Source organism: Crocuta crocuta, unplaced genomic scaffold (genome assembly GCF_008692635.1).
Source record: "Crocuta crocuta isolate KB4526 unplaced genomic scaffold, BGI_CrCroc_1.0 scaffold1245, whole genome shotgun sequence".
Taxonomy (NCBI): domain Eukaryota; kingdom Metazoa; phylum Chordata; class Mammalia; order Carnivora; family Hyaenidae; genus Crocuta; species Crocuta crocuta.
Genome location: NW_027530890.1, coordinates 514,693 through 522,331, shown reverse-complemented (window position 1 = coordinate 522,331; position 7,639 = coordinate 514,693).

Here is a 7,639-nt window from a genome sequence, read left to right as displayed (position 1 = left end):
CTATTTATTTTCCTTTAGCTAAAGAACTTTTTAAAACATTTCTTGTATAGAGGCTCCTGGGTGACTCAGTCAGTTAAGCATCTGACTCTTGATTTTAGCTCAGGTCATGATCTCATGGTCATGATCTCATAGTCATGAAATCAAGCCCTGCATCAGGATTCACACTGGGTGTGGAGCGTGCTTGAAATTCTTTCTCTCCCTATATCTCTGCCTCTCCCCACTTCAAAAAATGTTTTTTTTTTAAACTGTATTTCTTATGCTTTTTATGTAGCAAGTCTGATGCTGATAAATTCCTTAGTTTTTGTTTGTCTGAGAAACTCTTTATTTCTAACTCATTTATGAAACATAATTATGTGGGATCTAAAATTCAAAATATTATATATTTTGCTTTATTCTTTTCATATTTGCATGGTTTCTGACAAGAGATGACCTGTAATTCTTATCCTAGTTCTTCTATTGGAAGGTATCCTCCCTCCCACCTGGATGTGTTAGGGGTTTTTTGTCTTTGTTTTCCTGCAGTTTGAATATATATAGTATGTTGTATTGGGTTAAATTGTGTACCTCCCCCAATTCACATGTTGAAGTCTTAACCTATGATAGCTCAGGATGTGACCTTATTTGGAAAAAAAAGATTCATACTAGAGCTAATCAAGTTCAAATGAAGTCCTTAGGATAACCCTTAATCCACTATGACAAGTGTCTTAATAACAAGAGGGAATTTGATTACAGACTTCCAAAAGCCAAAGAGAGCTCTTAAATACATCTCTCTCAGAACAAAACAGCCCATACCACCTCCTTACACAGTTTCTTTAGAACTGTGAGAAAATAAATTTTAATTGTTTAAGTCACCCAGTTTTTGGCACTTTGTCATGGCAGCTTTAACAACTAACGTTAGAACAGCTTTAAAAAACTAATACATATAGCTTTAATAAACTAATACATATGCCTAACCTAAATATTTGTTTTCTTTAGTTTAGTTTTAATTGTTTGTTTGATTGTTCCTATTCGTTCTGCTTGTTTCCTAGGCTTCGTGCGCCCACTGTTAATTTTGAAAATGTTTAGCTATTTTTACTTCAAATGTTAGTTATGATTTGTCCTCTCTTCTCTTTTTGACATTCTAATTACATGTATGTTAGTTACACATAGTTCTGGTTACACATATGTTAGTTACACCTTTTGTAGTTGCCCCACAGTTTACGGATATTCTCTGTGGGGTTTGTTTGTCGTCTACATTTTGTATTGGAAAATTTATCTTGAAACTCAGTGACTCTCTTCTCAGCTCTGCTGATTATCCAAAATTTTGCTCAAAATTTTGATTGAATGAGTGAATAAGATTAAATGACAAATTTCAAAATAAAAGTTATTTTACAGTAAAACAAAAAAAGAATGGCTTAAAAATATTGATCCTTAGAGTGTTGAATGTAACTTGCTTAAAGTCAAAACTCAGATAAGGCCTATATCTTTCAGCCTATATCACGAACTCAGTACATTGCTTTTTATTAAACCAACTTATAGTAGGATATATAGTAGAAATAGATAAATTAAAGAAAGACTTTTTAACAAATGCTTTCATTCAAAATTTACTTATGCTACCAACACTCTGGCTATTAATTGTTTCATCTGGTTCCTGGGCTTTTAGGATTCTCAAATCAGGCAAGACTTTCTAAGCCACGAGGCAGCCCATCACCTGAAGCACCTACACAAAAGATAAGAGAACTGACCCAAAAGAGATTGCCTGTAGAACTTTATTTATGAAGAAATTCAGTACTTCAAGAACGATGGTTTAATGTCCTTTATGTGTTTTTATTTTATTATTTTATTTTATTTTTATTTTGAGAGAGAAAGAGAGAGAAAGAGAGAGAATGCACATGTGAGCAGGGTAAAGAGTAGAGAATGAGAGGGAGAGAGAGAGAATACCAAGCAGACTCCATGCTGTCAGTGCAGAGCCTGACGTGGAGCACTATCCCATGAACTGTGAGATCATGACCTGAGCCCAAATCAAGAGTCAGACACTTAACCCACTAAGCCACCCAGCTGCCCCACATGTCCTTCATGTCTTCATTAGTGTGCTCAGCTAATACCTGTGTCTTTCAATCCCCTGCAGTTAGGAAGACAGATTAGTTCCCGAGTTATAATTAGATTCTGTAATTTCTTCACCATCTTTTTCACTATTTTTCAAATATGACAAGGATTCTTCCATGTCAAGCTCTTTGAATTTGCTGTTTCTTTGGCTTAGTATGATAGTCCCTAGATATAAGTATGGTTCACTCCTTCACTTTCTATTTAAAAGTGATTTATTAATAGGGTATCCGAGTGGCATAGTCGGTTGAGTGTCCAGCTTTGGCTCAGATCATGATCACAGTTCATTGAGCCCCACATCAGGCTCAGTGATGTCAGTGTAGAGCCTGCTTCCAATCCTCTGTCTTGCTCTCTCTCTCTCTACCCCCCTCCCCTGCTCTCTGCTCTATTTAAAAATAAATACTTAAAAAAAGTGACTTATCAGAAAAGATATTGTCAGTTACTCTGTATAAAACAGTATCATACTTATACAAAATTCTTAATGTGCCTTAATATTCCTTTTCCTATTATCATATTTTTACTCATGTTTTCATATTTCATTCGTATCATATTTTTCATCATCACTTGGCAAAGTACATGTGTATTTATTATAAAGTACACAGAAGGAAGAAGTTTTCCATTTTGGGTGAAGAATAGCACTACGTCTATGACAACATTGTTTGGATGTATAGTCACAAGCCAAGAACCTCTTCCACTTCCTCCTGTTTTCGGTTGGTTGGTTTGTTTACCAAGACTTCAGCTTTGGCCAGGTTTTTTGTATCAGCTAAAGAATAGCAAACAAAACAAAACAAAAATAAAAGGAGTTTTATTCTCCTTTTCTCTCATTCGTAAATAAATTAGTTAATCTGCAATTTAGAAATATGTTTACAGATTCAGATTTCATAATCCACAAAAATACATGCGTGTCGATTTTGTGTGTGATTTCTGTAAATATAGGTGTTTTTGCTAATGTTGCTTTGGTACAGTTCACGTATGGATTCCGAGTGAGAAACAGAATATTACATTGTCTTAGTTTGCCATTACTCATTTTTTAAATGTTTTTATTTTTTTCTTTAGTATTGCTAGATATTATTTGCAAAATTGTTTTAAAATTCTGTGCATGTTGCTCTAACTTACTTTTCCAGACTCCTCACAGTTTAGTTTTATGTGTGTGCCCTTGAATACAATGTATACTTTCCTGAAGTCTGTTATAAATCCCAGGTCTTCTGATTGTTGTACTTGAATTTAAATGAATTGAAGTAAAAAAGAAACATGGCTGAGATATGTACAACTTTTCAATATACATTTTCTTCTTTGACCAACAAATGCCTGTTTTAATATCTGGTATTTATACCTTGTTTTATACCTTGTGTGGCTGTTTGGATTATATTTTTAAACCTTGTGTGGCTGTTTGGATTATATTTTTTTCTAATCCCCATAAATCAGTTATTTTCATTGCCATAGTGACACTTATTCTCTGGACATTGTCCTCATGAAGAATAAGTGTAAACTACATTGACTGGTTTTTATTTTATTTTTTCTTTTTAGTCTCTGCCACTAAAGGACATACTGACCTAACAACCCTCGCTTAGAAAAAAAAATATCCAGAAACACAGGTAGCAATACAGACTTTGGAGCTTGATTCTACGTTTACTGTATGTATGTCGGGACAATTAGAAGGCAGGTATCTAAAGGAACACGTTAGTGACACAGGGGGGACAAGAGAGCTCAAGTCAAAGTGTCAGAGAGCAGAAGAAGCTTATAGTCAAAAAGCAAATAATTTACTAAATACTCTTACCAAGGATTTTAATTTTCAACGCTGTTGTCCTTGACCTAGAGAGCATGTAGCTGAAAATGGATGAAAAGCTTTGCTCTGATGCCGACCAGAGCAGAATAATGCCTCTAAAGTAATTTCAAAGTGAAAAGAAGAAAGCAATAAGCACAGTGGTTGGTAGATTGGAGACTGTGGGAATAGACGCTCAAAAGAAAGTCTTCTTATCCAAATGAAGAGAAATGAGAGAACAGCACTGCAGACAGACGTGCTCCGGTGTAGCCAGATCTGTTTTGACTCAGCTTATTTTCCCCATCACTGAGAAGGGGCAGCTGTGCCATCAATCATAGTCAGATCATTTTTTCTCTGTTAAATAGACAACTTGTCAGGTAGGAAACTAAATGTATGTTATGCTCCAACAATGTCACTTAGGAACAGAATCAACACTCTGAGCGTGACTTTCACAATACAACATTTCATTATGAAGACGGTAGCGGTTCCAAATAAAGCTCCGAGGGCAATTTCCCAACAGCTATTCAGTGAAGTCAATGTCGGTTGAACTTTAGCAGAATGGAAAATGTTACTTCAACAAAAAGTCAACCTGATTGAAACAGTTTCCCTAGTAGCTCATTTATTTACACAGCATACTTATGAGAAGGGATGCTGCATTGTTTACAGGATCAGAATTAAATCTATACTTTCACCCCAAAACCAAGCTATTACACAAGCAAATTATATCTTAAAAGCAAATGGATTTTCAAATTAGTATTGAGTGCAAACTGTGTCATACCAGCAACGTGTTTCCAGGAAGAGGTTCACATTAAAGTAGATGCTGCTGCCTACAAATGTCTTGAGAAATGGCAATTTGATTTTATCACCAATTTTAGAAGCAGACTATCTTCTACACTACAGTTCTCAGTGAGGCAGTTCCAAATTTCCTCAAATAACTTTTCTTGAATAGTGGGTGGTATCCTATAGCACTTGGATATTCTTTATAGTCTTTGGAAACTGTAAATATTTCACAGACTTCTTAATATCTATGGGGAAAATGACATTGTAGTTAGTATTGAATATTTTCCTAACATATATTTGTCCTTTCAGAAGATACTATTCAAGGAAGTTACAATCTCCAAAAGATACTATATGATATGTGCAAAGCATTCACCAACATTTCAAAAATAACCAGTTGAGGGGCACCTGGGTGGCTCAGCCGAATGAGCGTCCGACTTTGGCTCAGGTCATGATCTCACAGTTCATGGGTTTGAGCCCCGTGTTAGGCTCTGTGCTGACAGCCAGCTCAGAGCCTGGAGCCTGCTTCAGATTCTGTGTCTCCCTCTCTCTCTGACCGTCCCCTGCTCACGCTGTCTCTTTCTCTGTCAGAAATAAATAAAACATTAAAAAATTAAAAAAAAAACTGGTTGAAAGTTCCACCATAATCATTAAATAATAATAGTGACCTAATATACTTACTAATTAATTAGGTGCTCCATTACTGTCACAGCAAATTGAATCTGACAATGTCATTCAAAATTGTTACTGAAGCATCTAAGCAGCAAATAAGATTGAAACTAACATAGGGGAACTATAGTATTTAGACCTCTAGATCTCCATGTCGTATTCTCTCTGTCTCTCCCACTCTCTCCAAAAAGAATGGGAGAGAAGACAATAATTTGTGGAAAAATGTAGTTAACACATACCCCCTACAAGTATTCCAATGTTCAGTCAAATGTCCATCCTTCTATCTAGTTAACTGTTTATCATCTATTGTTTGTCTTAAAGCTGTATTTTCTTTCTTTTGTAAGGGATTTTTCCAACCAATATTTCAGTTAAAAACATCTACACTACTCTTTTGGTTTATACTTACAATACTCCTAACCCTTCGAGGTTAGTAATAATAATATATATTTAACAATGAAACAAACATATTTTACTTTATTCAGAATTATATTCTTTAATGTGTTTGTGAACTTTGAGTGTTGTTTATTGGAGCATATGCTGAGTGTGATACATTTGTTCTTTAAAAATTTCTATTTCTGTAATTTTTAGCAAGAAGAAAAATGGTTTAATTTTGTGTTCAATCTGTGCTTTAACTTAAATCATTGGTTTTAGTATAGTGAGTTACTTAATTAGCAAGAATCAAAGAAAAGCATATATTGAGCTGCTGCTGTCAAAAATATATATTAGACACTTGAGAGAAGAAAAATAAACATAAAAATAGAAAATATGATTACTGTTCTCAAGATTATAATCTAGCTATGAAGGAAAAACCAAACATGTGCAAATATTACCAAGAATTAGTACGAAACCCATTTTATTCACATCTTTTTAATAATCATTATGACTCCATTTCTTTCTTCACAATCTGCCCTCTTCTTTCCTTACTGCTAAAGATAAAGCTGGCTACTGTCTAAAAGAATCTCTAAACTATTGAGCATGGCATATAAAGCCTTTCATACATTTTGCTTCCTTAACTGTTCCCCTGAGTGATTTTTTAATTCCTATTTGCACTTTTAAAAAAGTATGCTAAAGCACTTTTAATTCTTGGGAAATATTTTGGCTTGAAAGTGTCCTTGACTTCCAATATCTCTTTATATACTTTCCTGCTTATCCACTTGTTAATCACTTTGCCAGGAAACAGCTCCCTGACTCCCCCAGGCAAACCTAGGCAGTCTTTCCTCATGGTCTTTCTGTGTCTTTCACATACCTCCTATCATTACATTACACTATCATGTCCTCTAACTCGCAGACTGGAAGTGGCTTTCAGGCAAAGACCATGTCTAACTAGTTCACTGCTCTTAAGCAGACATCTCATACAGATTAGACATTTAGTAAATCTTTATTACTCAATGAATCATTGGGAAAAACTCTGGTGTAGTATAATTTTAATTAAAAGAGGGAGTTGCAGTTATTTTTTATTTCAGTAATATTATGCTGAAGTGCTAAGTACAATGCAAGGCAAAGTTAGTAATGCAGAGAGCTGATGCTATGAAAAGTTCAACTGATCATATCTAAAGAGTTTTTTGCAGGAGCATTATCTCTCTGATTCTATTATTATACCCTCCTTAATGCTCAATATAATTTAGGACAGAAGAGCACTTGTGTCTCATAAGGGTTCTCACTTTATGCAAGCTCAGAATACTGAGGTATAAAATTCTCACATCAAGTTACTTCTTTGTCTTGAGAAATATAATTGTTCACCAGACCAGAACACTAAGCAGCATGATTAGCATATTCTTTTAATGCCAAAAAGTGTAAGAAGTTGAATAATAAGCAGAAGATGGCTTGATGATCATAGGGCCAATACAACATTTGAATGTTGAATTCCATCAAGCTGAACTATGCTATACTCATCTGCATAATAGAATTAGGAATGCCAATGGACTACACTACCCTGCTATCGGCTGAGATGTGCACCCTGCCTTAACCTGGCAGTGCTTAGATGGTCAATTTGTACATTTGTCTCTCTACATTAATGTCTAGCCAACCTCTCTTCCAATTATCTAGTCTTTCTTTGTTAATTCAAACTAGTCAGGTTTTACTTAAGCACCGTTCACAGAGACTGAGATGCTTGCTAACATCAAAATGTGTTCCATTGTTCTCTCTTAAGGCATAGGCAAGCCTGGAAGTTCAAAATCTCCCTTTATTCTGTGTCTTTCTTGTATCAACATTATTTTTAATTTCTTAAGGGGAAAGGAATTTCTAATAAAGTAATACAGAAAACAAGAAGAGGAACATATGATGTATATAGTTATGTTCAATGCACATATTAAAATAGCACATTATACATTGTGTTCTCTTCTACATAAATAG